This window comes from Lemur catta, chromosome 6 (assembly GCF_020740605.2).
Source record: "Lemur catta isolate mLemCat1 chromosome 6, mLemCat1.pri, whole genome shotgun sequence".
Lineage (NCBI taxonomy): Eukaryota > Metazoa > Chordata > Mammalia > Primates > Lemuridae > Lemur > Lemur catta.
This window is the reverse complement of record NC_059133.1, coordinates 27,997,968-28,003,212: the sequence shown is the minus strand read 5'-3', so window position 1 is coordinate 28,003,212 and position 5,245 is coordinate 27,997,968. Positions and strand designations below refer to the sequence as shown.

Sequence of the window (5,245 nt, the reverse complement as noted above, 5' to 3'; positions counted from 1 at the left end):
GACTATTTCTCCTTGCAGCTGTATTGTTTTTTTGCTTCACGTATGTTTTTTTGAGACAGGGTCTCACTCTGTTGCTGAAGCTGGAGTGCAACAGTGCAATCATAGCTCACCGCAGCCACAAAACTCCTGGGTTTAAGTAATCCTCCTGTCTTATCCTCCTGAATAGCTAGGACTATAGGCAGAAGTCACCATGCCCAGCTAATTTTTAAATTTTTTTTGTAGGAAGGGACTCTCGCTATGTTACCCAGGCTGGTCTCAAACACCTGGCCTCAAGAGATTCTTCTGCCTCAGCCTTCTAAAGTGCTGGGATTACAAGCATGAGCCACTGTGCCTGGCCAGCTTCATGTATTTTGAAGCTCTGTTATTAGATACATAAAGATTTGGGATGGTTATGTCCTCCTGATGAATTGATGCCCTTTATCATTATAAAATGACCTTCTTTATGTCTGATAATATTTTTGTTCTAAAAATATACTTTGTCTGATATTAATATAGCCACTCCCACTTTCTTTTGATTAGTGTTAACATGGTATATTTTTTCTCATCATTCTATTTTTAACCTATTTATGTCTTTATATTTAAAATATATTTCTTGTAAGTAGCAAATGTTTGGGTTTCTGCTATTTTATTCAACCTGACAATATTGCCTGCTTATTTGGGATATTTAGGGTATTCACATAAATGTTTGATAGAATTTGCCAGTGAAGCTTCACAAATTTCATTAACCTCAGTAGCCCCAAATTTCAATCTCTTTTTCCTCCATTTGGCAAAAGACTGCTGGTCAGTGTTTGGGTTCTACTTTCTTGTGCTGGGTTGAGAAAGTGTCCTCAGGTAGAAAAATAGGGGAAAGGGAGGGTTCACTTTGTGTTTTCCTGAAGTCAAGGATCACAGCCATGCAGGCCCAGTTGTCCAATGCCTGAAAACCCTTGCTTCATGTATTTTATCTAGTTTTATGCTTGTATATAGCTGAAGCATAAATCCAGCCACACACAACCATAGTCAGGACTGAAGGTAGAGTGATGTTTTGTAATGAAAATCCCATTGTGTCAGTTTTTGGCTCTAAGCTCTCTACCTAAATTTAGAGTCACCTTATTCAGAGGAAAATTCAAATTATTTTCTATAGCCAACAAGACCCAATGTGAGCAGGCTCCCTACTACCTATCTAATCTCATCTTCTCACCATCTTCTCCCTTACTTTGCTGTAGCCATGCTGGCCTTCTTGCTATTCTTTAACATATGAAGCTTTTCTACTTGTTCCCTCTACCCATAAAGCTTTTCCTCCAGATCCTCCCGTGATTTACTCACTCACTCCATTCATATCTTGGTTCAAATGTTACCTTCACAGAGTGGCCTTCCCTGAACACTCTGACAGAGAACTATGTCTCCTTAACATGCTTTATGTATGTTCATGGCTTGTAGCACTTTTTGGAAGGCAGCTATGCTCACCACTATACCGCCAATGCGCTTAGCACTTTTTGAACTTATATTATACGTTATCTAATGTCTTCCTGACATTCACAACTTCCCGTTGCCACTTGCCAACTATCTTTGTACTTCCAGACAGCTATAGACAACAGATAAATTAGTGAGTATGTCTCTCTTCTAATACAATTTTATTTACAAATAAAAGTGGGCTGTAGTTTGCCAACTCCTGGTCTAGGTAATCAGTATGTTGTGTCTGACTTACACAGATATGACCTAAAGTTATCTCATGTGTAAAAATGACCTCTATTATAAACAGGACAGTTCTTCCAAGATAGCTATTACAGACAGCACTGGTGTAATCGCCAGACATTCTCTAGTGTCTACTGCAGAAATTTTGTATTTAAGAAAAAAAAATCCTTGTCTTATAGGAGCTTGTGCCCTAATCCTATGGTTTAGGCTATGATTCATCCCCTAAGGCTGGCCACAAAGTAAAGATTCTTTAAACAAAAAGAAGCAGGGATGACTCTTAGGAAGGCAACTAATAGTGATCCCCATTATCATTTATAATCATTTATATGATAAATTAATGCAAACAACAACAGATGGCCAACAGATGTACTCTTTGAAAACCCTTTTTCAGATTCTCAGTTTGGACCCTCTTGTTTCTGTTGCCCTTCTACCCAAATCCCTAATCTTTGATCTCTTCTCTCTCAATTCTTCCTTTCAGCCTTTAGGAATTTAAGAAGAATTCTTCAGAGTCAAGGCACTGGAGGGAGTGTAGTCTGGGATGCAATTATTGGGTAAAACTGAATTTCAAATTTTTCTCATTCTGCAACATATGATAAGGATGCCTCCTCGTGTCACGTTACTCTGAGTCTGCTTTCCTTCCCTGGCAGGGCCTTGTGGGCTCTACTATGTTTTCTTTGGGGTCTGAGCTGCTCTCCTCAAAGCTGAGAGAGAACATTAGAAAAAAATGTTTTACAGAGATATTGGTGAGCAATTGGAAGATACACCACCCAATGCTAGTAAAGAAGATGTTTCAATGTTTTGGAAAGTTTGAAACAGATGAGAGAAAGACACGCTGAAGGAATTTTCTGAGCTCCATCAAGTTCAAGTTCTATAACTTTGTGTGCTGCGTGTGAGTTTGGACTGTGGCCAGTTGAAGGAGACTATGAGAATAGGTACAATTTTTAATATTTTATATTGCCACACACTTTCCTGTTCCTTTACACGGCTCCCCCAAACCTACAGCTTTTCATCTAGGTGTAACGACAGAAGCGTTTAGAAACAGAGGTGCTGGAAGAGGAGTAAGGGTCTCGGATGTGAAGGAGATGGTCTCTCTTTGTCCAACAGCCACTAGAAGTTAGTTTCAACTCTTCAGATCTGAGCTTATTGAGATGTTTAACCCAGAGTTTGATGAAAAATTCAATCAGTGTGAAATTTTGGAATACAGACTATCTAGGAGTTAGGACATACATAACTTTTATGACCCATTTTGTGGCTGAAACTTCAATTCAAAGAAGAAACAATTCAATTGACTTGGTCTAATTGTGCTTTCCCTTTCCTGGGAATAATAGCCCTGCAAGGGCAGAGGAGGATAAATAAGGGCTTCCAGGGCTTGACTTAAAAAAAATCTACTTATTTAAGCCCCTGGACCTCTCAGACCTCCCACATCCCCTTGCTCATACTCTCTCCATGTGGCTGTTGAAGATCTGCTCTCGTTGCAGCTGTCGCTCTCCACTCTCCTACCCCTGTTCACTTGGCTCTGGTCCATCCTCCCCTCCTTTCACTGCAGCTGCTACCGCTTCTGCTCTCACAGAGGTGTGGAAGGGTTTTCTCCTCACCGCTGCTCACAGCTCTGCTTTAGGATCTCAATGTTAGTCTGCCTTTTAGTTTACAGGCATTCTGCCAAAGAATCTGGTGCATTTCCTAAGGGCTGGGTGGAAGTGAATTTGAGTGACACAGTCATATATCTTTCCTAAAAAGTTTTCTCTTCTCACCACTAATAATAGGTATCAAAAGGATTCTAGACATCTTGACCTTCTCCTACTTTAGGTGGGGTGGGACATCATCCCTTTTCTTTTTGAGTGGAAGAGTATCAGTTGTGGTTTCCTGGGCTTTCCATGTCAATATTTCTTTCAAGAGCACAAACAGGTTCTTGAACATGTAGAATTCTTGGAAGCCTGTCATTTTACCCCAAATTTGCAAACCGAGTGTGGTGATTAGATTCTTCGTTGCTTCTCATCTCTTCTCAATATACTTAAAGTAAAGCCATTAATATGTTAAACCTTGGATTTTATTGTGCTTGCTTCAGCAGTACGTGTACTAAAATTGGAATGGTACAGAGAAGATTAGTATGGTCCCTGTGCAAGGAGGAGATGCAAATTCATGAAGCATTTCATATTTTTAAAAGAATAAAATCCTGTTATTTGTGGCCACATGGATGAACCTGGAGGACATTATGTTAAGTGAAATAAGCCAGTCATAGAAAGACAAATACCACATGCTCTCACTCATATTTGGAATTTAAAAAGTTGTTGTCACAGAAGTAGAGAGTAGCATAGTAGTTACCAGAGTATGGGGAGGGGAGAGAAGAGGGATGGTAAAAAATTGATTAATGTGTACAAAGCTACAGTTAGATAGGAGGAATAAGTTCTGGTGTTTTGCATGTAGGATGACTAGAGTTGACAGTAAGGTATTGTATATTTCAAAATAACTAGAAGAGAGGTTTTTGGATGTTGTCATCACAAAGAAATATTAAATGCTAAAAATGATGGTATTGCTAATTACCCTGTTTTGATCATAACACAATGTATACATGTGTAATCGAAACATCATGTTGTACTCCATAAATATTTATAGTTAATTAATTAAAATATAAATATGTATAGTTAATTAAAAAATGAAGAACCACTGGTTTTTATGGAATTGAAGAAATAGTTCTATGCATTTTCTAACACACCACCTATTCCCTTCCTATTCACAACATCTCAGCTTTAACACATACTGGCAGACTTGGGACCATGGAGGAGGTACTAAAACATGGGGTTTTGGGGTTGGAGGTAGGGGGAGGAACAACATTAATGGCTCTGGGATTCAGCAATTTATTCACTTATTGAACTTTTAGTAAACATTTGCTACGTATAAGATAATATGTTAATGAAACTAGAGAATACAAACGTACAAGAGGCATAGGTCAGGCTTCGAACACTACAGATGCTTCAAACAGTACAGAGAAGGGCATAATTTGATAAAACTTGCTGTAACTCTGTGTGCTTGAATTATAAATTTGTAAATCTTCCCCATAGAGATAATATTTGAAGTTTCACAAGAGGCTTTGATTTATTTAGTCAACAAAAATGTATTAGATCCTTATGTGGTTGACACTGTTCTAGGTACTTATAAAATATGAGTGAATGGGAATAGGGAGTTATTGTTTAATGACTATAGAGTTTCAGTTTTGCAAGATAAAAAGAGTTCTGGAGATGGATGGTGGTGGTGGTTGCACAACACTATGAATGTTCTTAATACTGCTGAACTGTACACTTAAAAATGATTAAGATAGTAAATTTTATGTTACATGTATTTTACCACAATAAAAATTGAAAAAAATAACAAAAATGAATAAGTAATTTAAAAACAAGAGTAAACAAAAAAGATCTTTGCCTTTATGGAGCTTAATCAAGCAGGGGGAGGTAGACAAGATACAATTTAATTATTTACACATTAGAAGGTGGTAAGTGCTATAGAAAAAAGAAATATGAACAGGTTAAGGGAGCTTAAGCATCCTGAGGTAGGTTGCTATTTTCAATAAGATTGC

General features: G+C 38.0%; 1 non-coding gene across 1 annotated transcript; it reads left to right on the top strand.

Annotated features, from left to right (window-relative positions):
• Nucleotides 1-3,726: 3,726 nt before the first annotated feature.
• LOC123640860 lies at nucleotides 3,727-3,833 on the top strand. The gene has a single exon (XR_006736101.1). It is a non-coding gene; the product is annotated as a U6 spliceosomal RNA (small nuclear RNA).
• The last annotated feature ends 1,412 nt before the right edge of the window (nucleotides 3,834-5,245 follow it).